Source organism: Herpailurus yagouaroundi, unplaced genomic scaffold (assembly GCF_014898765.1).
Source record: "Herpailurus yagouaroundi ecotype Mexico unplaced genomic scaffold, PumYag 196, whole genome shotgun sequence".
Taxonomy (NCBI): domain Eukaryota; kingdom Metazoa; phylum Chordata; class Mammalia; order Carnivora; family Felidae; genus Herpailurus; species Herpailurus yagouaroundi.
In genome coordinates, this window is record NW_024412427.1 from 19,338,349 (window position 1) to 19,352,866 (window position 14,518).

Consider the following 14,518-nt stretch of genomic DNA (forward strand, 5'->3'; position numbering starts at 1 on the left):
CTTTTCTTCACTTTTAAATTCAAGAAAAATTAAAATGAAATCTTTTATTTCAAAATGCCATCGTAACATAATCCCATGTTCCTATCTTTATATCTATAAATTGATTTATCAATCTGTTGGTGTTCTTCCCTTTCTTCCTCCTTCCCTCCCTCCTTTCCTTCCCCTTTCTCTCCCCTCCTCCTTCTATATATATATATATATATATATATATATATATATATATATACACACACACACACATACATAGAAAGATGTCTATGGTGAAAATCCTCAAATGTTAGTAACCATTATTTCTGGATGAAATAATTTTTAAGTCATTTGAAATTTTGTTGTCTTTTTTAATAACTTGAATGATTTACTATGGATATGTGGTATTTTTTGGTTTTGTTTTGTTTTTTTTTTTTGGTTTTGAAATAACAAATTTATTTGTTACACTTTTGGAGGGATGTGTATCATTTTTACAAACCAATAAAGATAATTTTCAGGGAGAAGGATGAAGAAATATATGTGCTAATATTGTTAAGTACAGTACAACCTCATATGTGTAAAACAATGGATATAAATGTATGTAGATGACTAGATATTTTCAGAAGGACTCAATTAACAGATAACAGTGGTTGCTTAAGATGAGGGGTCAGGGCAGTGATACTATAATGAGAAGACTTTTTTTCTTTTTTCCCCAAACTTTCTATAACATATTTATATTGTAATAATGTTGGAAACTAAAAAGAATAAAACAAAACTGACAAAGGCCATCTTTGGACTGGCATAAGAAGGCTGTTGAGAAGTCTATTACCTTATTTCCTTGTGTAGTCCTCAAATCTTCACAATCAGTAGATTCTACCAATCAAGGATAACAAGAAAGCCAGTAGTCAAGTAATAGCATTATTTTCAGGTCATTCCTTTTCTTTGCCTTATAAAATCTCTTTAGTCTCAAAATCAAGTTCTTGCTTGTAGTAACTCTTCATATAGGGCATAGTTTTGCCTCTCATACATTAAAATATTCCAGGTCAGTAGCATGTAAGAAGGGCCTAAGACTAAAGAAAATGTGGAAACAGGGACCTATCAGAACAAAGGCAATGATAAATATCAATGGATTGTTTCAATACTGGGGAGCAGTGGGCTCTATGATGGACCAGAGGCATATACTGTTTAGAGAGGACAATCCCACTCAGCTGTGACCATTTGTTTCCATGTTGGAATGTGGCATAGTGTGGTAAGAGCCTCTGGAGAAACTAGAAATGTAGAATTTCCCAGTTTTAAAATGTTGTTCAACAAATTCAGATTTTAAAAAGGGTACTGTGAAGATCACTCAACACATCCATGCAGGCTGACTTGGACTGTGGGCTGCTGTTTTTTGACTTCTGCTGTAGTTTATGAAAGGTATGTATTTGAATTTCAGTGGGAATTGTTGCAGACTTATTAGCTCATCATAGATAGACGTGCCTACTGTCTGGGTAGGCATTAAATTATGTGGTCCTAGAGAAGGATGTTTCCACTCTTCCTCCTTCTAGCACACTGGAAGCCTTTCTTCAGGAGATAGAAGACAAACCAGTGTCCACAGAGGAGATGACACGTGTTGTCACCTGTGGGTCAGAATCACAGAATTTCTCAGGCTCCTTGGGTAGAAGCAGCACTGACCTTTAGTTGCGGGAAACAACCCTCACCAATGTCTTGGTTGGATCAAACCAAAAATCCATTCTTTCTTTCTGGGGACCTGACATATCCCAAGGGCAGATGTGGCACGCAGTGCTGAATTTGGCTTTGAAGGCTGGGCTTTCCAACTCAAAGCAGAAAAGGAATGATAAGGTAGGGTGAGACGTACATAGAGATGGAAAATGAGTGACCCCTTTGAGCTACACAAAAATAAAGATGCCCATGTCTGCTGGGCATGCAAGTAAATCAGGTACTAATATCAGACACTGACTCAAAGGCAGTGAGAGATGGTGAAGGGATGCAGATACAGCAAACAATAAACCTGTCTCCTGAATATCCTTGGCTTTGCAACTTAACAGTGTTTTCTCCCAGATTTTATGCCACTATCATGAATTGACAGGAATTAGGGCTATTGTTTCTTTCCTTTCTTTTCCAAATGCCCCCACTTTGCTTCCTGCTAGGCCAGTCCTACAGTGGGGAATCAACTTTTCATCCTCTCCTTTTTACTTCCTTCCAGAGAGATAAGAACCCTTGCCATTAAAATGTGGGTGGTATAGTTTTGTATATTAGTTGGCACTTTAGCTTCTACTGGCCCATTTGTGCCACCTAAGGTGTAGCTTCTCTAGGTACTCTGATTTATTGCATTTCTTTCATAAAAATGCCTTGGACATATAGCAAGCAAGGTGTTAGCATGCAGGGCAACATGCATTTCGCCAAGATTTTAGAATCTTATTACAAGATAAGGCCTGGGATGCCTCCTACTTTTAAGGATGTTCTATAAAATGGCCCAACATGCCAACAGCAACTTGATTAATAATCTCATGTGTTTCACTCCTTGAATTTATTCCCAGGGAAAATGTGCCTTTGATCACTAGGTGCTGACGAGGGTATAACCTGGCTCGAGGTGTTTCCCTGGAGTGAAATATGCAGTACTTCTCAACTCCCAATTCCATTTAATTTATTGTTTGTTTTTGCTCAAGAAGAGGCTGTTTTTACAGCTGAGCAGATTTGGAAGCTGGTTTTGGGTGTTTCATTTCCTTACATAAAGAGTTGTAATGTAGGGGATGGTAACCAGCTGTTTCTACCTTCACTAAACACAGAGCAAACAGGAATGAGCCTCTATTGCAGCAAAAGGGATTTAGGTTAGTTGTAAGAAGGAACTTCCTGAGAGAGTACAAAGGGATTCTAGGACTCCACCCTGGAGGGCTCTTAAGGGTATTCTGTTGTTTCTCTCTGAGATGGATTATATGAGACTGAGATTAATAGCATTAAACTCCACTTAACAGCCTGGCTCTGTTCCTTCTAGTATCTAATCTCTGTAAGATAACTATAACTATTAACAGGGGCTGTGCTTTTGTGGATAGTTGAGTGATTGAGAGTAAGAATATTTTAGGGGTTTCTTATGAATCTTGGAAGAGATGTTGTTCCTTTACATCTGATTTTCAAGTAAATGTCATAGTAGTGATAGGCTTGCAGTGGTTCCTGAGGGAGTCAGCTGTTGAATGTTTAGGATTTTTTTTTTTTTTTGGCAAGTCAGTTGTTATACATAGCTGTTATTACAAATTAAATTATACACACTGACAAATTATATTAAAAACAAAGAGTAAGAAATACATATAACTCACCACTTCCTCATTATTTTGTTTTTATATATGCTTTTGAGGTTATTTATATCTATTGTATCTATGTGGTGGAAATAGTATATAATGGGACAGTACTGCACATTTCTTCCTAACTTCCATGACATTGGGTTGGTATGTATGTGTGTATGTATGTATGTATGTATTTATCTATTTTGAGAGAAACACACCTAGCACATGAGTAGGGGAGGGACAGAGAGAGAGGGAGAGAGGATCACAAGCAGGCTCTGCACTGTTAGCGCATAACCTGATGTGGGGCTCTATCTCACAAACTGTGAGATCATGACCTGAGCTGAAGTCAAGAGCTGGACACTTAACCAATGGAGCCACCCAAGTGCCCCAAGTTGGTACTTTAAAATCTGTCATGGAGATTGACAGACTTTATAAATTGAGCCAAGTATTAAACATTTATTGGCATACCTACATGGATGAAAGAAAGAGGGAGAGAGAAAGGAGGAAAGGAGGGAGAGAAAGAAAGGAAGGACAGAAGGATGCGAAAAGAAAAGATAGAAAAAAGAGGAAAATGAGAGGAGAGGAGGGGAGGAAAGGGGAGGGAAAAGAAAGGAGGGAGGGAAGGAGAGAGGAAGGAAGAAAAGAAGGGAAGAATGGAGGGAGGGAGGGGTAAAAGAAAAATATTGCCTTGGTGACCTTTATACTTTCTCAGTATTTTATATTTTCTTAATATTGTTTCAATCTTTTTATTTTATTTTTAAAATTTTTTAATGTTTATTTTTGAGACAGAGAGAGACAGAGAGAAAGTGATTGAGTTGGGGAGCGGCAGAGAGGGAGGGAGACACAGAATCTGAAGCGGGCTCCAGGCTCTTAGCTGTCAGCACAGAGCCCCATGAGGGGCTTGAATCCATGAACCATGAGATCATGCCCTGAGCTGAAGTCAGACACTTAACAGACTGAGCCACCCAGGTGCCCCGATTTCAAATCTTTTTAGAGGTAAGCATATGACAAAGCCATTTTTGGAAAAGAAGATGCTCAGAACTTCTTAAGTCCAGATGCATTCCCCCTTTTTTAACCTTGAACTAAATTAGCTTGAATAAATATGTCTATGGTGGTACAGTTAATACATCAGAACTTCTTCTGCTTTACCACTTACCATCTAAGCCAGTACTGCCCAATAGAAATATAATGTGGGCCACATAAGCAATTTTAAATTTTCTAGTAACTAAATTAAAAATAAAGTCCAAAGAAATAAGAGATATTAATTTTAGTAATATATTTTATTTAGCTTAATTTTTAAAAATTATTATTTCAAAATATAATCAATATAAAAGTATTAGGTGTTTTAACTTTTTTTGTAGTAATATGTCTTTGAAATCTAGTGTGTAGTTTACACTTAACAGCACATCTCAATCAGACTGACCATATTACAGTATTAAATAGCACATGTGGCAAATGGCAACCATATAGGACAATTGAAGTCTCTATTCTCAAAGATGCAAAGGCAGGGACATGGCTGTTGCCAGTGTGCATTTTCACACTTTCAGTGTGCACAGAAAGTGTACATAGATTCATCTTGCATTAGTGGAGTTCCCATTCTCAATTTGTAGATGCAAGGAAGACTGAATTTCAGGGATATTGTTGACTTGTCCTGGTTTACACATGGGTATGATCAGTGCTTTCAATTGAATCTCAGACCTTGGGTTCTGAATTGTGCAGTGCTTATGGACCTGATGCATGAATCAGACTCCCAACTATTATATCCCCAAGGCTCCCTCAGCTACTGGCTAAGTGATCTGGGCAATTACTCAACCTCTCTGTGCCTCAATTTTCTCATAGATGAAATGAGAAAAATAATTGTATATTCCTCACCAGGGTGTTCCTATTTGTATTCATTAAGGATACATTATAGAATACTTAGAATAATTATTGATGCCTAATAAGTATACTATCAATGTTCATATTGTGAGAATATTATAAAACTAACATTTTAATAACTTGGGTAAGAGAATTCAAGTGCTGGGAATAAAGGGAACACTATTGGACAGTTCTTAATCTGGAAAAGCTAGCTTGCTTTATAATTATTTGGGCAATGTATTTGTGCAAGAATGTATAAGTTACATATTTGATTGTTATTTCTTGAATATTTAGATAATAGTTTTGCCTTTTGTTTAAAAAAGAAGAATTACCTTCTGCTTAGAAGTGTCACTGTTCTTATTAAAGTGGTGAATTTATTTTTTTAATATTTTTATGTTTTTTATTTTTATATTTGAGAGAGAGAGACAGAGTGCAAGCTGGAGAGGGGTAGAGAGAGGGAGAAGCACAGAATCTGAAGCAGGCTCCAGGCTCTGAGCTGTCAGCACAGAGCCCAACGTGGGGCTTGAACTCACAAGCAGTGAGATCATGACCTGAGTGGGAGTCAGACGCTTAACTGACTGAGCCACCCAGGCACCCCTGTATTTTTAATGAGACTTAATGCTGATGCATAATAATGCCAATTTACTATTTATGCAGTTTTACATTCCAGAACATATCAGAAGTAAGCTGCCACCTATTCTCAACATTCCACCTTCCAGGTTCCCTTGAGACACATGCATAAAAACAGAGTTTCCACTTTACATTGAAAATTTCACAGGAGAGTTTGAAAAGGAAATTGATCAGCAAGCCAAAATGTAAATATACAGCTTCATAACGTTTGTTCACCTTCACCAGAGGTCTCTAGCGTTTGGTAACTGATATTTCTCAGTAGACTTTTCATGCTGCTTTGTCGTGTCCATGTGGGCCACTCTTTATTTGATCAGCACGAGCTTTGGCATGCGTTAAAGGAGCGATGGTAAATGCAGCTAGCATAGTTACTTTAGAAGTGGGATGGCATTTTCATTACACAGGAAGGTGTTGTAATTAACGAGAATACATGCCACAGGAATAAAAATTGTGACAAGGCTAATACTTTAGGATGCTGTCAGTATTTTACTATCAATGTAATTTTTCTGCTAATGCATATTTCAAGTTTGGCCAGGAAATTTTAGAAAACACTGTTTAATTAAATTGGAAAAAAAAATCTGAATTCACTAGTACATTCAGCATTGTTGCAATTAGGGGATACTTTTAAAAATGTATCCTGCCTGGGTGGCTCATTCGGTTAAGCAGCCAACTTTGGCTCAGGTCATGATCTCACAGTTTGTGAGTTTGAGCCCTGCATCCGGCTCTGTGCTGACAATTTGGAGCCTGGATCCTGCTTTGGATTCTGTGTCTCCCTCTCTGTGTGACCTTCCCTCAGTCACACTCTTTGTCTCTCTCTCCCTCAAAAATAAATAAACATTTAAAAAAATTGTTTAAAAATGTATATAATATAGTTTTTCCATTAAGTACCTTTTTTAAAGTTTATTTGAGAGAGACAGAGATAGTTTATTTCAGAGAGAGATAGTGTGAGTGGGGGAGGGGCAGAGAGAGAGAGGGAGAGAGAGAGAATCCAAGCAAGCTCCTTGTTGCCATCGCAGAACCTCACAGGGCTAGAACTCATGAAACCATGAGATCATGACCTGAGCCAAAACCAAGAGTCAGATGCTTAACCAACAGAGTCACTCAGGCACCCCTCCATTAAGTACCTTTAAATGTCATTGGGTAAGGCTAGGCATGCAAGAGCTGGGTAACAGTGTAAAATAGTAAGTGATTATGTCCTCAAATGAGTATAGAAAATTAATTGTTTGGGCCTGAGGATGGGGAAATTAGATAATACAGACATCAGTTTATATTTTATAAAGGTATTATGCCTTGAAGGAAAAAAAATTGTATTCATCCCACATGTTGGTAAATAATGAATGAGAGCCAGTTTGATGAAAAATACTGCCATTTGAGACTTGAGAGCTTAGAGTTAAGGTCTTTCAAAAACTCATCTACTGACTCCAATCCCGTATGTCCAAACCAAGATGGGTAGATCCCTGAGGCTCACTACTGAGTAGAATTCCAGCTTGGCTTTCTCATTTCTGCATGAAGTTTAGGGAATATTAGATTTAGCAATTGCAATGAAATTAACCAATTGCATTTTCCTTAAGTAACTAAAATATTACTGAATTCATGTCAGAAGCTGATTAATTAAAAAATTTGAGAACTTTAGTTCCATAGGACAAACTAAAGATGTTGGAAGGCAGGTGACTATTTTTTATAGGGTAATAAGGAAGAAGTAGATCTTACATCAAATTTCTTTAGGTTAACCAAGTGTTGTAATTGACTTTTGTTCTTATTATATATGGTGGGTGTATCTTATCTCTGTATTCTGAGATCTATTATGAACTTTCTACCCCTAGATAAATAAAAACACCAAACAGAAGTGTTGAAGTTCTGTATATTATAAATTGAAGAACCTTATAAACAATTGTTTTGAAAAGAAATCTGGTGCCTTTTATTTCATTTGCCTTAGCACACAACAAAGTTATATTCTTTCCCCTTATTTCTTTTTTTTTTTTTAATTTTTTTTTCAACGTTTATTTATTTTTGGGACAGAGAGAGACAGAGCATGAACGGGGGAGGGGCAGAGAGAGAGGGAGACACAGAATCGGAAACAGGCTCCAGGCTCCGAGTCATCAGCCCAGAGCCTGACGCGGGGCTCGAACTCCCGGACCGCGAGATCGTGACCTGGCTGAAGTCGGACGCTCAACCGACTGCGCCACCCAGGCGCCCCTCCCCTTATTTCTTATAATGAAATATATATTCTTTAGAAAACATTAAGTGATATCAATGTGTCTTTTTTACCCCCAAAGATCCTTTAAAACTTTTCATAATTACAAAATAGTCTTGGCATTGTTGGTTTTCTGTGGTCACAGAGGGGCATTTTTCTATGTCTTCATCATACTTGTGGCATGTATCCTTTCCATGTATGGCAGATTCCTAAGGTACTATCTGTCCCCAAAAGATAAAGGTGCCTTCGTTAGGTTTCCATTCCCTTAATATAGGAATGAACAAACCTGGAGCTCTGGGAATTTCCATGTTTCTCGTTTATTTCCCCAGAATCAAAATTTCTAGTGAAAATAATTTATTTGGAAGGTGATCCCAGGAAATACTGGTAGGGGGAAGAAAGATAGTAATGGATACATTATCAAGCAAGTTACACTGTGGACAACTGGAAATTATAACCCTGGGGAATTCTGAGAGACAGTATAGAACATGCACCTCAGAGTTATCTTTTGAGGGAGAAGGATATTTACCTACTCACATTCATTAGTCATTTACAGAGGGGCACTTCTGAGTGGCACTGATTACCGACCAGCTCTGGTCTTCTTTGTGCTTGGACAGAACAGATATTGGAGGCAAGGGGGAGCTTAACGCAAAGAGTTGCCAGTACTGAAAGCTGGAAGTTAGGCTGGCGTGCCCAGAAATATTAAATTCCAAGGAGATAGAAGGGGAAGAGATGACTAATAAACTTCTACACAGTGTAGCGGAAGAGACTATTTCCACATAGATTCACAGGTAAATACACATTCAGTAAATACTTCTAGAGGACTTTCGTATACCTTGCACTATGTGTTAAAGAAGCGTACGGTCCTTATGCTCATAGACATGTCGCTCTAACTGACATGCATTTATTGAATGCTATGTGAAGTATTCTCAGAAGACCTGAGAGCTCTCAAGAGTTGCCTAAGGAGAAAAACCTCAAACATTTCTCATAGGCATATTTCTGTCCCCACATTAGTTTTTCTGTCCTTTTTGTTTTTGCTGCATAGTAAATAACTCCAAACACAGTGACTTCAAACAATGACCTTTTTTTTAGCTCATTATTCTGCAGGTCACTAATTTGCTAGGTGGCTCCATCGATCTGGATGAGGTTTGGTTGGTCTTGGCTGGGCTCATTTATGCACCAACTGCTTTATGGACTAGGGGTACCTCAATTCTCCATGTGGCTGCTTGTTCTCCAGCAGGCTAGCCAAGTCTTGTTCCCATCTAGAGAGCAACCTTCAATGTATAAGTGTTTGCATCAGGATTGCCACTGTTCCACTGGCCAAACCAAGTTAGGAGGTCAGCCCAGTTTTAGGGCTGAAGAAAGGCTCCAACTCTTGATGAAAGGAGACACAGTCGCATTGCAAAAGATGTGGACATAGAGCAGGGAGGAATGTGTGACTATTTTTGAAACTACCACAAAGTGGAAGGTTTTGCAATCTACTACCAAGGCAACATACATAGCCTTCCATGTAGAGAAAATGTTTAAACAGAGAACATGTATAGGGAACTAATAAACAGAGAACATGTAGTGCCATGAGCACTTGCCCCAGAGAATTTGCTATTGCATTAGCTATTGTGGTCTGTGTGCCTGGCAGCATTTCACAGTTCTTCATTAGAAAATTGTGCTTCCTATAGTGCCTGGCTGACTCAGTTGGAAGAATGTGCAACTGTTGATCTGGAGGTTGTGAGTTCAAACCCCACGTTGGGTGTAGAGATTACTTAAATAAATAAAATATTTCAAAAAGTTTTTTTAACGTTTATTTATTTTTGAGAGAGGGTGGGGGAGGGGCAGAGACAGAGGAAGACACAGAATCGTAAGCAGACTCCAGGCTCTGAGCTGTCAGCACAGAGTCTGATGCGGGGCTCAAACCCACGAGCAGTGAGATTATGACCTGAGCCAAAGTCAGACGCTTAACCGACTGAGGCACCCAGGCACCCCCAAAATAATTTTTTTTAATCAATAAAAAAAAAAAAGAAAATTGTGCTTCCTGAATTTCTGGGATTTATACATCTCAAGCACATTTGTGAATCAAATATGCATCAGCACTCTATGTTGACAATGTCAGGCAGTTTCCAGTGCCTTCCCAGGAGTCATCAAAACTACTACAACAGGATGAGCCTGTAAGATAGCAAATTACATTTGTCTTGCTTCATTGCTAGAGGAAGTGGTGCTGACTGATTAGCTATATATTCATGGAATATGACTTGGAATAACGCCAGCAGATCTACATTTTTTGGTTGCCCTGATAATCACCATCCCATCCTTTTCAGCTTTATGAATAGGAATTCCCCATTAACTGATTTCCTTATTCTGGACATGCATAAGAAATTTGTATTTGTGAGCAATAATTTACTGGTCCTGAAAATGTTTTAACCCCAATAACATTTTTTCTAATGGAAAAGTATTGGATAGTCTCTGTTTTCCTAGATTAAAGGTCTGATATAAATAGCCTTCCTTTCTCTCCCCCACACACCCTGGTGACAGGTGTTTATAAGCAGCTTGGAAAAGAGAGCATGGATCCTGGGCAGATGATCTGAGGTGACAAATGAAGAGTAGCTCATCCCAGGGCTTCAAGCTTTTTTTCTGACAGGCATCTCCCAATCCATTGTCTAAAATCACTAGGAGGAGCATAAGCTAGGGCCTGCCCTAGCCCCTCCCCTAGGTATATATTATTGATATTCTTCAGGGAACTAGATCACAGAAGAGAGGGTATATATTTATATACTTGTAGTTATATTGAAATAGAAATATCAAAAAATATATATGTATGTGTATACAGAGACTACATATGTGAAAAATAAAAGCAGAAAAACAAAACTAACTCAATAGCTTATAGCAAACAAAATAGAATTAATGTATTAGAGCAAGAATTTAAAATAAATTAAATGAATGTGCTCAAAGTGATATGGCAGCGTTTGATAACAAGGAACTGAAACAAGAGGTTATAAGGGAAATCGAAGTATAAATAGGAAGTATAAAAGATAGTTGTGGTAAAGCAGTGGCCCTTAAAGTGTGATCCCCAGACCAACAGCATCAATATCACCCCAAAGCCTGTTAGAAATACAAATTCTTTTATCCACTTGAGATATGCTGAATCAGAAACTCTGGGAGTGGGACTCAGGCATCTATGTGTTAAGATACACACCCAAGTAATTCTGAGTCATTCAAGTGCTATAGAGCACCAAATTCATCACTTGGGTTGAATTACAGAATGGTTAGAGCCAAAGAATTACTAATTGAGCCAGAAAATGAAGTTGAAGAATTCCATCACAGCGTATTAGGAATGGAGAAGGAGATGGAAATATGTATGTGTTAACAGTCATAGTGGATAGAAATAGAAAGGTCAACATCTATATAACAGGATATCCAAAGGAGAGGAAGAAAAACTGGAGGGAAAGGAATAAGCCTGTTGACCAACAATTTTCCAGAATTAAATAAAAACTAGTCCATTTCACATAAAAGTCCAGGTTTTCATCTTTTTCTTGATAAATTGGAAGGTCTGGTAACACCGACGCACATTTTTATATAACAATACACCCAAACTGACTAGCAGTTGTTCCTTTTACATGAGGCATTCATAGAGGACCAGAATGTGGGGTCTGGTAACAGACTGGCTGGGCTTCTATTCTAGCTCCACCACTTACTGTGTGACTTTTGAAAAACTTTTGAATATCAATTTCCTCATCTACACAGTGGGGATAATAAGATACCTACCTCATTTTTTTAAGATTAAATGAGTGTGCGTGTGTGTGTGCATGTATATATATACACACACACACACACACATATATACACACACACACACATATAGACTCAGTACAGTGCTTGCTACTTAATGTTTTAAAAATGTCAATTTTGCTTGTCATAGCCCCTACCTGCCTCCAGATGCTTAGGTTTTTACACCTGACTTGGCTTGCTTCCATTTAAGTTACCTGCTTGCTCTCTTTTGGAAACTCAGTTTGTGATATCTGTTCTATCCCTTCATAACCCTGACTTTGGTTGGTTTGTTAACATATTTGGGTCTCAGTCTCCTCTTCAGTAAAATGGAATAATGACCTGCTTTGACCTCACATGTATATACAAGTGAAATAATGTTTGTGGACATGATTTCCATAGAATGGGTACTTAATATATGATTATTAATTTTTTAGTCATTAATCTTTGTATCCTGTGCAGTAACTAGCACAGGATGCTGTGCTGTAGCCAGCCCATAGTGGCTCAGGAGAGCCAGTTGCTAAATTTTTAGGAATTTTGAGAGCTGGTTGTTCAACACAGCCATTATTAAAAACTAAATCCTATAAACTTACAATTAAATTAGTTATGTTCAAAATGAAGGTAATGAATTCTCAAAAAGCTATCTCTTATTTTTACTACATTTTACCATAATCTGTACTATTGAGGTGAATTAAGTCTATTGTGTCTTTATGCTAGAAATCCTAAAGAATGGTGTTCTGCATACTTCTTCCCAAGTCCTGGTTCAGTGACATCATGTTGGTAGATTGAAACTGGCCATGATTGAAGTATTTATCCCATGGAATTTGGCAAATACTTCAAATCAAGGCTGTATTTCCCCTCAAAGGGTCAGTTGTAAAATATTTACCAGGGCATTAGTAAGATCTTTAAAATATCTTTGAAAAACAAAAGAACCATAAAATTATGTTTATTACCAGTGGGCCTTAAAACATTGTGAAGTACTCACAGTGACCATAAAAAAAGAGGAGTTTATTATAAGTTTGCCCTAAAATTCACAAGCTAGGTATGGCATTAAATGTCTAATATATTTATCTTTAAAAGGTTAAAGTTGTGAATGTCCTAGAATTCTATGAAATATGCTACTCAAACATTATTTTTTTCTCCTTCTGTAATTTAACCACTGAAAACAGCATTCTCTGTGAAAGAAGGTAGGGAGAATTGCTGTTTTGTTTATGAAGTTCAGAGAATGAGAAAATGGGTTGATACTATGGCATTAAGGATTTGGCTTAAGTTTGTCTGAGTCTGTCCTGTGTGTGCGTGCATTTATGTGTGCCTGAGTTTGTACTGGGAGTTTGGATAAATGGGGATGGAGTGGAATAGGGTTCTCATTAACAATTTGTTGTGTTACATGGAGAAATGAGGGTGTTCATTCCCTAGAATTCTCTAAAGGATAGAGTGCTGTTTGTGTAAATGGTTTAGATTTTGATCGGCTTAATTGTAAAGAGGATGGTGTATTCAGGATCTTTCTAGCCCTCTGAATTCATAAACCAGGTCTGTCAGGCCATCTTTCATTCTGAAACATTTTACGAGGTGATACAGAAACCTAAATAGTTTCTTTTTTTTTTTTTTAATATATGAAATTTATTGTCAAATTGGTTTCCATACAACACCCAGTGCTCATCCCAAAAGGTGCCCTCCTCAATACCCATCACCCACCCTCCCCTCCCTCCCACCCCACATCAACCCTCAGTTTGTTCTCAGTTTTTAACAGTCTCTTATGCTTTGGCTCTCTCCCACTCTAACCTCTTTTTTTTTTTTTTTCTTCCCCTCCCCCATGGGTTTCTGTTAAGTTTCTCAGGATCCACATAAGAATGAAACCATATGGTATCTGTCTTTCTCTGTATGGCTTATTTCACTTAGCATCACACTCACCAGTTCCATCCACGTTGCTACAAAAGGCCATATTTCATTTTTTCTCATTGCCACGTAGTATTCCATTGTGTATATAAACCACAATTTCTTTATCCATTCATCAGTTGATGGACATTTAGGCTCTTTCCATAATTTGGCTATTGTTGAGAGTGCTGCTATGAACATTGGGGTACAAGTGCCCCTATGCATCAGTACTCCTGTATCCCTTGGATAAATTCCTAGCAGTGCTATTGCTGGGTCATAGGGTAGGTCTATTTTTAATTTTCTGAGGAACCTCCACACTGCTTTCCAGAGCGGCTGCACCAATTTGCATTCCCACCAACAGTGCAAGAGGGTTCCCGTTTCTCCACATCCTCTCCAGCATCTATAGTCTCCTGATTTGTTCATTTTGGCCACTCTGACTGGCGTGAGGTGATATCTGGGTGTGGTTTTGATTTGTATTTCCCTGATAAGGAGCGACGTTGAACATCTTTTCATGTGCCTGTTGGCCATCCGGATGTCTTCTTTAGAGAAGTGTCCATTCATGTTTTCTGCCCATTTCTTCACTGGATTATTTGTTTTTCGGGTGTGGAGTTTGGTGAGCTCTTTATAGATTTTGGATACCAGCCCTTTGTCTGATATGTCATTTGCAAATATCTTTTCCCATTCTGTTGGTTGCCTTTTAGTTTTGTTGGTTGTTTCCTTTGCTGTGCAGAAGCTTTTTATCTTCATAAGGTCCCAGTAATTCACTTTTGCTTTTAATTCCCTTGCCTTTGGGGATGTGTCGAGTAAGAGATTGCTACGGCTGAGGTCAGAGAGGTCTTTTCCTGCTTTCTCCTCTAAGGTTTTGATGGTTTCCTGTCTCACATTCAGTTCCTTTATCCATTTTGAGTTTATTTTTGTGAATGGTGTGAGAAAGTGGTCTAGTTTCAACCTTCTGCATGTTGCT